Source organism: Cryptotermes secundus, unplaced genomic scaffold (assembly GCF_002891405.2).
Source record: "Cryptotermes secundus unplaced genomic scaffold, Csec_1.0 scaffold65, whole genome shotgun sequence".
Lineage (NCBI taxonomy): Eukaryota > Metazoa > Arthropoda > Insecta > Blattodea > Kalotermitidae > Cryptotermes > Cryptotermes secundus.
In genome coordinates, this window is record NW_019731975.1 from 149,488 (window position 1) to 163,887 (window position 14,400).

Sequence of the window (14,400 nt, forward strand, 5' to 3'; positions counted from 1 at the left end):
CTCCTATAACAGTCAAATCCTCAATTTTATTGCACTTAAGTTTGGCGTGCAAAATTACCTGGAGGTGGAGGCAACTGCATTATATCTCTGGATATTCAGTGCTTAAGTCTGTAACACTATGCAATGATTGTTTTGAGGCTCCTATAACAGCCAAAATCAATGTCATATACATTTCTTGCATAATAATATTATGCCAACAGGCAGGTCACCATGATTCTGCAGCTGCAGGAAGTCTCATACTCTCAAACCTCTGCAGCCTACTGTCTTAAAATACACCAAATTATGGTTGCCAAGCTGTGTATTTATGTATGGGATTGTTCCTACCATTTGATTCATGATTTAAGGATCAGTGAAGGGTTATATTTTGTATCAATACTGGCTACTAGTATGACCGGGACAATTCACCGGACGGTAGAGATGGCAATAAAGCATTTGACAGTGACTGGGTAGATGCAGAATGTTTCCATCACATTTCTAACCATTAAGTGTGTCTCTTGAGTTATGGTGCCAGGGCTACGATTTAATCATTGAAAAGAAAATATTTCATGCTTTTAAACAGTTATGTGATTTACATTATGAAGCAAAGCATGCGAATTGTATATATAGCCTCAATTCAGAAAATACAAAGATACCAAGAAGCAGAAAGGTACAATTCCGATGCCTCGGCATTCTGTGGATGGTTATGCCTCAACATGTACCACAGGAATCGAGATGATACTAGTACAACCACTATAAGTTCTGAAAAGGATAAAGCTATGTTATTTAGCCCATCTGAATGATAAAAAGAAGTGCAACAGTAAGATAAAGGGCCCTTCGAAACTTCAGAAGAAGACATATTTCACATGTGACAGGTACTTTAGAAAATTGAAGAATGGTGAAAAAATATAACTTTGTGGATTAATTTCCTCCAGTGTTTTGTCATTGCTGTCAGCTTTTTCAGTCCATCTCAACATCAGGCATCTATGAAAGTGTTTGTTCATGGCAGTACAATCACACAATATCAAAATCTCACAAGGGTGCCCATGTATACACTGTATGCACTGCAGCATGAACTGGAGAGAGAGAGAGAGAATATGTCTGAAGAATAGGCCAGCCATTTTCAGATATTATTCAGATATTTCAGAATGGTATCATATAACAATCATTAAAAAAAAAATACAGCAACAGTAATTCACCTGGCTGAGAGGAATATTAGTAGGAATGTTGACAAATTTTATCACAAATGCCATGGCAACTTTCTAGGACACAACTGAATTAACAGCCAAGCTTGATCCATTACTCATGAAACACGTAAGATATTTTATTAATAATGAAGTCACCCATATTTGAACCCCCATAGTGAGAAATTATTTAATTCAACTGTTAAGTGCCTACTTTCAAGCGGTTAGTAGCTGGCTTCCCACCGTGGTGGCCTGGGTTCGATCCCAGGTCTGGTCAAGTGGGATTTCTGGTGGACAAAGTGGCACTGGGGCAGGTTTCCAAATTCTCCATCATCATAATCACCCGGGGCAGACTACAATAGGCCAATCAGTGGCCGCCGTGCCAAGTGGACCCAGTTGGACTCCACACCCCCCAAGTAATCAACGGGGTGGGGGGAAGTGGTCTACTTGGTACAAAAGAAAGAATATTTTTATGTAATATCTGATTGTGTGCCAGATCTTATTTGTAAGAGAAGATGTCTGTAGTTACTTGGACTGTCAGCATTCACGAGGCACACTTTCTGCAATTTATTTCTGCAAATTGTTTCCCAAGAAATATCTTTATAGAAAGGACAAAACTGGTACAAATAAACAGGAGTGCATTTTTTTTTTTGCTACAGATGCCTTCTCTATAAGATTTTCAGTTATCACATTTTTTTGCATCACAGAAACATTTTACTTAAAACTCTTTACTCTCATAATGTTAAAACATCTGTGGGTATGCCACATGTTTGAAAATGTCTATTGGTACATCATGTTAGAGTATGACAATGTACAAGAGAGAAAAAGAGAAGGCTGAAGAGAGGGAGAAAGAAGGGGGATGCAGCAAACTTAACTCTTCAAATCATTCTTTTCTGAGGACACTGTTAAGTTCACTGAGCTTCATTTAAGATGGACACCATGATTACGAGAGTTTACAAATAGCTGGTGCAGGGGTATTATAAATCTCATTATCTTATGGTAAATATGTGTTTTGTTCAGAATTTTTGGGCGTGTCCAGGCAATGGAAGGTACTACCATCTGTGCAAGATATTCATAACTAAGTTGTTCTTTTAGCTTTCAACTTGATGAGTCTATCTTGATGCTTGCAAAATGGCATTTTCCCACTATAAAAAGTAACATTTGACATTTGGCTCCAAGGGTTTCATTTAGTTAAACTGATGTCATAAGTTGATCCTAAATCAGTCACTACAGGGGCCTCAAAATTTGGTCAGACGACTCTGTCAACAGGCAGTAATTTTGTAACATTATGAATTATCTTCATGGATGTAGCAACTTCTAAAATGCATGAGCATTTTTGCAAGTGAATGGTATTAATGACAAACAAATCTGCACTAAAACACTGCTGAAGGCTTTCAACAATTAAAATAAATGAATGATATATAAGACACAGGCAATGAGTAGACTCTAAAGGGTTCTGATGATGGTCTATAACACTCAGAATTTCTGGGTTTTTGGACTTTGTCCATCTTCCAGTTGTCCAGTGACTGAGGTCAGTTCTTTCTAAGGGAGCCAACATAGTGTCTCCTTCCTCACCTGAGGATGGAAACAGATCGAGTTTCCAAAACATTGTCTTCTCTAGTTTTTAGAATACTGGATGATGGCCAAAGTAAAAAAAAAATCCAGTAATTTTGAGCATGGTCTGTGAGTTACACAGCAACAGAAGAGGAATGCCACTCAATATGCATAAGAAAGAAAGACTCATTACAAATATATCATAACTGAAAATGTGTTCCATATTTGTGATATGTTCTGTGCTTGAAGAGATGTCTTTTAAAGACTGCAGAGATGAGAAGAGAGAAGACAAAACAAAATCTTGTAAGCAACTATAAGTGGCAGAAGAATACTTTGGAAGGAAGATGGATCTCAGAACCACTAAGGCTCATGTTAAATACAAAGGTAATAAATTCTGAAGTAGGGAGCAACATGAAGTCCTTATTTAAGGTACTATCCAAGAATTTATCTGGAGACTATGTACAGATAACAAAGAGCATCATCGTAACTGGGCTCACGATTCCATCCCAAAACCCTCTGAATACAAGTCCTATGGTTACATTGTGAAAGAAGTTTCCTTTCAGAAAGTATTTTAGTATAACATGTAATTACACACACACACACACACACAAAAGAAACTCAGCATCATCTTGTAATATGGTATTTGACAAAACTAATGAGATAAAGCATAATACTATAATAAGCAACTCAGTAATCACAAAATCAAAGTTTCACTGAACAGCGTGTGAAATGAAGTAGTAAAATTCTCGAACAAAGTATATTAAGTCAACTTTTCTAAGAAACAATTCAACATATAACCAAATGTACATTATTTAAACATAAATATATATTGTAAAACAAGCCTGGTCACACACAGTAGGCAGCTCCCAGACAAACCTGGAGTTCCATAAGTTCAGTGCAAAGGATATATGATTACAAAAATATTTCAATAAGGCACCTCTGAACATGTGGTATGGGACTAACCCTAGTCTCCTAGCAGTTACATTCAGCTTCTTATCAGCAGACAGCACAAAGAATAATACTCAAGTTACAAGAACTACCTTCTAATAATGATCATGTTAGTATAACATGTTGGTACAATTCTTAAGATCCGGAAAACATCAAATATGGCTCAGATTTATGTGGATGCAAAAGATTAAGTATGAAAAACGTCTTTAAACCTTCATGGAAATTATTAAATATTTGTGCATGTATGCCTCATTGCAGAACTGCACCAAATTACCAATAAGGTGCTCAAATTTCTTCCACATTATAACGAATAGCAGGATGAAGACTCAAACTACGAACTTTAAGATGAATATTCCACAGCAGTGCTTTATAGTGAGTAAAGTAAGTCTCCAATTTAACTACTGAATCAAATTCCATGCAAGCAAAAGGGACATGTGGCAACCAAACATTTTTGGCAGCAATCAAAGACAAGATAATTAAAATTCAAACCACTGAAAATTATAAAGCATATGTAACCTATAATCAAACACAGTCAACATATGGTAGTACATTCATCATATTACATTTATTTATTTATTTATGTTTGTGTTCATTAATTCAATTCTTTTATGGTTATGTTTATTTTACATATACGGCAGTGTAGTTGTATCCATTCTTTTTCTGGCAAGATTCAAACATGACTGCAGTTCACACACAATCACTCCCACCCTTCAATAAGTAATCACCATTAAATTTTTATACTGAAACAAAGGAAGAAAACTGATGGAAACAGCCTTCTGAAACTTGCATTACTCAATTTCATTAATTCTTCTACTTTCTTTTGTATTTTGCTTTTTGCTAAGGATAATTTCATCCATTCACGTCTTTGTTAATTGCTAAATATTGTCAATGCTATAGCTCATTGTTAATTAATGCCATAACAGGGTCACTCACAAAAGAGGAATCCCACATTTCAACAACAGCAAGTCATTAATACCAACATTTGTCTCATCTAGCCAGCTGTCATGATTGTAGCAGTAACCTCATCAATATTCAGACACATTATCTATCAGACAATATTTCCAACAGCGCATCTAACATCATTAATGGAAAGCCTGATTCCAATGGAGGAAAACGGAGAGCAACAACTATATATGCACTCAGCCGCAGATGTTGGCATCAAAAACTGTTTTTTATGAGTTCCAATTTGCCAGTAACAATTACAAAATAACACTAATGAATCCTGTTAAACCTAGCATCAAAGTCATCATGCCAGTTACATAATAATTTTGTATCTCTTTCTGTTCCCAGTACCATTCCTCACAAATAAAACAAAAATAACACCCATAAAACTGCAATAAGTAACAACACTAAATATTCCCAACACACAAATATTGTTTCCCCCCTAAAACAAAGAACCAACATTTTTACCCAGTAATTTACTTTCTATATTTGTGTTTCAAAATCCCCTCTTCAAACCTACCACAACAGTACCTATGATAAATACTTATGCACACTATGACAACTGTACAACACTAGAAACCCCATCACAAGTTACAGAAAATATGTCCAACACCTGTTAACTGACCAGTCTGGAATCAAGAGAAACAAACAAACCACAAAAGGTGTATTACCTTAAAACAGGCTGCTGTGTGTTCCAGAAACAAAATAATAGACAATTAAACCAGTATCCTGACCCAGCAGAAGAGTTAATAGAATCAATATTACAAACATTCGTATGTTCACTGCTATGTCCCCATACTGGTATTACAGAAATATGAAAAATGGACTTCAAACTTTTTAGTCTAAAGAGAAATGGAAGAGAACACATGAAAAACAACTGAAATCACTGTGTGTTCACTCTTTCAAGTTTCAATAAGCTACAATTTCTCTGGATTTAAGCCAGATATGTAGGAGAAAATGACATTTACATACACAGTGGCACCAGCTAATCATTTGATGGGAATATGCATCAGCATGCAATAAATTTCACTCCATCAGGTGAGAGCAATGGCAGTGGTGTTAATCAGTTACCGAATTTTACATAACGCCATCAAAGCTTATTAACAATTTCGAATTTCAAGTCAAAATGACAGCTAATCAAATTTATCAGTAATTCAACACAACTGTTGCACTTCAGAACGAACATTGTTTCCATTACTTACAAGGTTATTCCAGTGAGCTATGTAAATTGTACCTAAACTTGCAGTTGCTATTCAGCAGATGCTGCACACTTCAAATGAATGCAGCAGATTATTAAGTAAAATGCGTTATTTATACATTATTATTCATCTACTTACTACTGTTCTATTGAAACAGTAGCCAGAAAACCAGATCATTATGTACCTAGATGCAAAGCCCCAGCACTTCCTCATACTTCATATTTTCAGAATTATAGAACCCAGTAAAAGTTCCATCTACAATTTACAAGTACTTCATCCTAATTGTGCTTTCTCTAAAAGAAATTTCACCCATCATTTCTTTGAGTGCAGTGCTCATGGTCAGCCATACTCTTTGCCATTGCCTACATTTCAACACAATTACAGCTGCATATGGTTCACAGGTGCTGCTGGCTTGATTGCAATGTGGTTACTGTTTGGTTCCTTTGCCAGACAAAGTATCAAGACAGATTAATTAACACCATTGTTACAGAAACAACTTTTACAAATCGCTAAACATGTCACCATCAACTTCACTTTGCATTCATGTAGATATTATCTTTTTACCTGTCATACATATCACCACCACCACCACCACCTAGCCCACTGAATAACAGTGATCACACCAGCAGCAATAATGATGATGATGATGATGATGATGATGATAAAATAATAATAATAATAATATACAGCTTGATGAGGACAATTCTCGAACTGTCAATTTCCCATGTGGCCAGCCACTTTATATATTAACCATTAAATCTAACAGGACAAATGCATATTAAAGGATAAATTATTACTTATGTTATTTTTACTGGCAAGAGTATCTCTACTGTTTCATGATATGAATTGTTTATGCCACATGTAAGGATCAATGACTTCAAAATTTCGCAAATAATGTGCATACTCGAGTTCGAATCTATATGGTGCTGGACATTTCATGCACAATATTATTAGCTACAGTAAACAATTTAGTCACCGGTCACGGTAGCCGAGCGGTCTAAGGCATGTACTGTCTTCGCTCGCTCGGAAGCCGAGATCGTGGGTTCGAATCCCACTCAGGGCATGGATGTTTGTGTGAATTTTTCTGTGTCTGTCTACAGGTAGAGGCCGTGCGACAAGCTGATCACTCACCCAAGGAGTCCTACCATATGTGTAAGATCTAGAAAAACCGAAGTGAATGGAGAAGTTCATGGAGGTAGGTCTAGACCCACTGGGGCTGTAGTGCCAAGGAAAAAAAAAATAAATTAGACACAATGACAAAAAAAAATTAAAGTAACGCTATCTTTGTATCAGGCCATGGAGACTTATAGGGTTGTGATATGTTGGCGCTCCCACATTTTCTAGACAATCAGCTCACAGATGGCAGTGGGGTTGTCAGCCTTACACACCAGCCACCCTTTACCCACAGGAAGATTCCTGGTACTCATTTCTGTTAGAGGCTGAGTAGACCCCAGGGCCATAGTGCAGCTGAAAGGATTAGGTCAATTGAAAAGTCTAATGATCTCAATGGAACACAAACCCCCGGCCTTCTGGCTTGTAGCACAGTGCCTCAACCATCTATGCTACTGCATGCCCTTGACAAAATGGTATGTGAAAGCATACATAAGTGAGGAGGGAAAATAAAGCAATTTATTTCAATTAGAAGATATAATATAGCAGCATGCCCACAGGAAGTGTTACTCTGCAACATCTTTCTTGACCATTTAACTTACGGTACACTATACGGAGTGTTTTGCAAAGGCTTGACCAATTGTGAGTACTTATAGTTCTAACACTATTTCAGATGCAGTAATAAATTGTCATATGTTATCAGAAGTTTTAGATTTCTCAGCGAACCTGTGGTTCTCCTTTCTACCAGAGCATGATGCTACATCTGTGAGTTATGCAAAATAAGTACTTGAAATCAGTCCTGAATTATGTATATTATTATTGAAGTGTAAATTCATATGGTGTTTAAATCTTACAATAAGTTTTATAAAGACTGAAGCAGCTAGAGAGCACTGGACCACTCTCATCTACTGTTCTGGTTAATTATGAAGAAAAATTACAACACCAAAGAAAAGTTCTATACCTCATAAAATGTGATAAATTTTCCCACCAGAATAGCTTGGGCAACAGAGTCATTTATTATTAACTGATGTGTTCTGCTGCTTCCAGTTTTACCAGCTATTACTCTGTCACTGCTCCATGTTTAAGAATATAAATTCAATAAAATGAATACTTAGGTGAGATCACATTCAATTAGTCATGACTGCACCACTCATCACAAATTGTGTGGTAACTTCAACAAGATTTATTAAAATGGCCGAGATGGGCAAGGATATAATATAAATGCAAACTTAGTAACATCCATGAAAATGACTAATGACTATCAAAGTGATTCCATCATAGCAAATCATACTATATCAATCCGTCAGTGTGGTTTCACATACATACTACATCAGGCATGTAAGCATGCTACTGGAGTTTTCCCCTACACCCTATGTTTGGCCACAAACTGCACTTCTACGGCTTCTCTCTAACAAATTACAAACCATACTAAGATGTGGTTTTAGCTGACATGTGATGAAGGTTCTTAACTCTTTCTTTGTGCAGCATTAATTATGTGTAGGGCAACAAGTGACCTGACAAACACAATAAGTGTCTAAGTCCAGGACTTTGTGAGATCACATGCATTCTCAGATACAATTTCAGACGATGATGGCATGACAAAATTAATGAATAAAGTTCAGACAGAGACAATACTGAAGGTGATGGCTAGATGCAATTAGTGACAGTTCTGATGGAGATGATACTGTGACAAAACATGATGAGCAGATGGAAATGGGATAAGTGTGAACAACTTTACAGTATAAGGGTACATTTATTGCCATACAGGAAATATTTTAGGGCATTTGTGAAACATAGTTTAATATGCAGATGCTGTCAAAGTGATTCAGAAGTCTGTGAAGTAATTTTCATCTAACATACAGTAGAAAAAATGTACAGCAACAAACTGCAATCCCTTCAAGTTACAGTTCAAAATCAGAAAATGGCATGGTGTTACAATATATGAAACGAACATTACGCCAACACAAGTACTGCCTCACATTATCTCTTTCTGAAACATTTCTTCATTTCATTGATTATTCCACACTAAATGAATATCAAAGATCTGTCAAACTTTCCACAACTCATCAAACTGTTCAATAACCCAACAAATAATTCCAAAATTTGTCCCTCCCAAATCAAGACACTGCTATATATGAGTCTTTGACTCTGACATTTGTCTTTGAAGTAATGCATTCCTCTCACAGCTGCCAAAGTTTAGGATAAACTCTTACAAGCTCTGTGAATCAAGAAAGGCCATGTCTGGCCCTTCATGGTCATAAACCATGGATTGACAATTTTCATAATTCTCTAGAGGCGGTATGTTTCTTAAAGTCAAAAGATGAATGAATGAATGAATGCATAAGGGGTGGGCCATAACAATCTGGCCCTTGCACCACAACCTGCAATGATCTATTGTCCTTCCCCTTTTAAGTTAATAGATACTGTGGGCACCAACAAGTACAGAGAAAAATGTTCCTCCCTTGGTGAAGTAAAAAATGTGGGAAAGGGAGAACAATTAGTCAACATTAAGGGTTTTAGGAGTTCTGCACTGGCACAATGATCACTGCACACCACAGAAGTAAGACATACATCAGTATGGAGGGGCAAGGAAAGCACCAAGCCTGTCTGACTATAATGCTGAGGGGTGGACCCAAAAGCAAGAATGCTGCTACCACATCTGCTGGAATGAAAGAAAGGTTCAAAGTTGTATGCAATATTATTCAAGATGTCCTCAAAGCTACCATTCATAATTTAATGGTAATATATCACTCTTTACAAGGAAATGACAAAAATGACTGCCTCACATTCAGGCTCCAGCTCATCAAAGGACTCACAGAAGAACAATACCTTAACCTGTATACAAGCACCCATCAGCTGAACCAAGCCCTAAATATCTCAATGAATGACATTTTTTGGAGAGGATTCCTGCCACCAGATAGAAGTCTAAACTGTAGAGACAGCAGCATGCACTGTGCTCACAACACTGGAGGAAGAAGGAAAGAGTCCAGTGGTGTCCTGATTGTGAAGCTGGCTTATCTCTGATTGGATGCTTCAGGAGTAAGTAAAAGTAAAGGTATCCCTGTAACAGGCTGTGGAGGCCCATTGGGTTGCGAGATGTTGAGGTTCCCACAGTTTTTAGACAATTGGCTCATATATGGCGGCAAGGTTGTCAGCCCTACGCGCTGGCCACCCTTTACCCCCAAAGAATATTCCAAGAATATTCCTGGTACTCATTCCTGTTAGAGGCTGAGTCGACCCCACGGCCACAGTGCAGCTGGAAGAATTAGGTCAATTAAAAAAATCCAATGACCTCATCAGGACGTGAACCCGCGACCGTCTAGCTTGTAGCATAGTGCCTCAATGAACTACACTACCACATGCACCCAGTTGCTTCAGGAGTTACCACATAAATCTAAACACATGATAAAATCACCTGACAAATTATAACCAAACTCCAATTAAATATAACAAATGTATTTTTTGACATTTCAAACATTATATAATTTTGTGCGAAGTATGAACTTGCTATCTCAAACTTTAAACTAAAAATCTTCAAATTACATTTTAACAATATTCTTGCCAGTAAAAAAACAGAGCAGGATATAATAAATAAAACTAGTGGGGAAGAAAACATGTTAGCATTCATAAGCTCTATGCAAAAATATTTACAAATAACAAAGCAATAATATATGCAATGGTATTTATGGAGGATGTAAAGGATGCATGACATATACATGGGAGGTAACAAAAATTACTTCAAGCAATACCTTAATAGCTTTATGATTACTGTTAACACCTCTGAAGCATTTAAAGTGATACTGAAACATCAGTATCCTCTGAGGTCTGGCACAAGAAAACTTGATGTGATGATTTGAACTGCTTGTTAAGTGATATCCACTTTTTTAAAATGCCTTTCAAATGAGAGAAATACTGTTGAAACACGTAGCCAAGTTGTGACTTTTAACAAAGCATTAACTACCTGAAGTTTAACAATATATGAACCATCACCACCACATCGCTTCAAACTTATTCTCATGGATACAGCCAATTTGTAAATGGCCACTGCCACAAACTCCAAAAACAATACAGGTTATGTAGTATCAAACATATTCAATGTCAACATACTACAGAATAAGCTTTAATGTCATCAAAATCTCGATATTACGATCCACCAAATAAATTCTTGGTCATGCAGATCCTTGACATTGGTAAAAAATGTTTGCTGATACGTAGAAATGTTCGGTGATGAAGAAAATCGTCTTATTTAGTTACTACCTGGATGGCTGTGTTAGCTCACTTGGCAACTACATAAATACATACTTTTGATACATCTTCCTACTCATGGAAAGAATGCCTAGCCAACAACTTCCACTTTCAAAGACCTTCAATGCTGAATAAGTAGGTATTCTTAGTCTAAGTTGGAAGAAATCATCAGACCACGTTTGCAAAAGCGTGCTTCATTAACTGAAGTTTACAGCTATTTTCTTTTACATTTCTCAAAAAGAAGGGGGGGGGGTTATTGATGTCAGCCAAAGCTGGAAATTCATCATTGCCTACTAACAGTGCAGACTTCTAAAATGTTTACATAGCTTTTTTTTTTAATAATTCAGATTGGCACATAACCTTCTTATGGCAAAACACTCAAGCAAAGTAAGGAGACAGAAAGTGAGCAACGAATGACATTTCAAAACTTGCTATATCTGTACACAGGCAGAATAATTAAAATGTCGAGCATCTCTCCATTACATTATACAGAATCAGGAAGAGATGAACCTCCAATATAGAGAAAATAATTTGTCTTCTTCTGTGTAGAGAAACTGTCTAAAAAAATTAATTTCATACAGTCCATTTTAAATGGCAATAGAATTATAAGAAATATGCAATGGTACCATCTCATGTAATGACTAATGAAACTATGGGATGATATAGCATTAGGAAATGAATTTTAACTTCATCTCTGCAGAGGTTATCTAGGTGCTAATGAGAATGTGACAATTATAACCAGATTTTCATTTAGAAACATTTCATCGGATTCCCTAGCACTTTCAACTACTATCCTTGGGTGTAACTGTCACAATTAAAAATGTGATTCTTTAAAGTAAATTTATATTACACTACGAGAATAAGAAAGTAAATTTATATTATACTACGAGAATAAGAAAGCATATTTAAAAGTTTATAAACAATGACTCTTCCCTGCTTGATGTGAGTGTGACTGAAGTGACCAATCTGGGGCCAAAGAATCTTCAAGAAGAGATGTGCTATATTTCAGAGTTTCTTTTACAAATTACACAAATGAGATCTGCAAGTTTTTCAGTGCACTGTAGGAAACAAAGCTGAAAATAGCAAAAATGAAGAAGGGTTACTTATATATGATTTCTCATTGTGTTCTGAACAGAAACCAAAATAAATGTGAATATGGGGGAGACTCAATGTACAGTACCAGGAACAATATTATATAAACTTTCAGTCTCAACCTGCCAATAGTTATCACCAGTCACCATGCCTACACATTCTTCACATGCTGTAGTTCAGAACTTTAATTCCTAGTACCCATTTTCATACATCCTTCCATCCTATTTAAATCCCACATAACACTATTAATTAATATTATTAGAATTTATTTTGTAAGTATAGTGTTTCTGTTTATGATCCAACATACCTACAAAACAACTTATAGAAATACTTTTTTTTAAACTTAGAGATGCCCCACATTACCACAAGAAACTTACATGTGACACTGGATAAACTAACATACACATGAAACTCATAATCAAAAGGGTCCTTTAAAAGAAAATATTACAATTCACCAATTTACAAATTATGAAATATGTTAAAACGGCTATTTTCAAAAACTCTTCCTGGAACAGTCATCAGAAAACCCTGAGTCCCCAGCAGCTTTTGATAACATGCATATTAACTACAACAAAGACTTTCATGTAACACAGTTACGCATGCGTGTGTGCACACACACACACACACACACACACANAATACTTCCTTACATAAATTAATTTATCATCTCTTCTCTCATTTGAAACCTTCCCAACCTTTCCTTACTATAGAACACAACAATGAAAGAATGTCTTGCATGAACACTGTAGTGTTTTAACATCTGCATAGCTTAGCTATCGTTAAAATATATGTGTAGTACTTCTCATTCCATAATTTTATTTAATTTATTCTTTTTGCTGGAAACATCATCATCCAACACTGAAAGGAAGGCCATTCCAACAAATTTCAATACATCTCATTTTTAAACTCCAATGATGGAAACAAACACATTTCTGAATGACTGGGGTTGTCAGATCCATGCTGTTTCAAACATAAAAAAAGAAGACAAAGGCAGTCTACATCACGAACGTGTCAAAACATTTCTTAAATCATGCGAAATGTAACAAATGTAATACTGCCTTACCAAAATTGGCAGCAAACAAGAACTAGTAACCAATCCCACATTATTATTAAATGGTTGTGTTCTTTTGTTTAAAGCATATATAAAATTTACAGAATGTGAAACAGCTCAGTCAAACAACAGCAAATACAGATGTTTCACTGTGCTTTTTCAACACATATTTTGGATCTGACACTGCTATCTTATAGTTACTTAAGCATACACTCGCCTTCTGGCATCGTCTCATCACTGCCACCACAACCATTACCATCACCACTATCATCATTATAATAATAATAATAATAATAATAATAATATTATTATTATTATTATTATTATAATTGTTGTTGTTGTTGTTGTAGAAGGACATGTCACCAATGTCCTATATTAATCTAATCACATGGCAGTTTTGTGGAACTGAATTACATGTCTCCTCCTTAGAATTAGCTGATGTGCAGTTTACATTCTGAGGACACTTTCTTGTTTTTATATTTTCTTTTTTGATTAAGAATAATGTAATTAAAAATACTTACACTTAACTATATTGGTTTCATATCCTTTACAGTGGCTGTTCAAATATTATTAAACTTCTGTATAACATGAAATGGAAACCATTTTCTTTTTGCAACTTAACACATTTTCATACCTTTGTTAGAAAAAAAGAGCAATGAAAACATAATCTGTAAATTTTATCATTTATATCCTTAAAGGAAATAAATCACCAACAGGTATGATAGTTCTTTTATATTTTGATATAAATATTATAGTTTTAAACTCTAGAATCCATCAGCCCCTTTTTCTGTCATATTCAGAAAACAATGGCAATCTGGGAACATACACATACCATCCTGTGATACAACTTTGAAACACTTGGCATAAACTTCTCATGAAAAGAAGCAACTCAAATAAAAATCCTATTAAATGTGACCTTCTTTGTCCTATCTTGTTCATTTGATGTGTGATCAGGTTCTCTAAGTCACTCAGAGCCTTTGTCCATCAATTCAAACCTTAGGTTCAATTTCACATTACAATGATGTTAAAAACAGATATAGTCTTCTTTAATTGTCACTGTATAAACATATCAGTGTGTATTTTTCTAACACACTTAGAA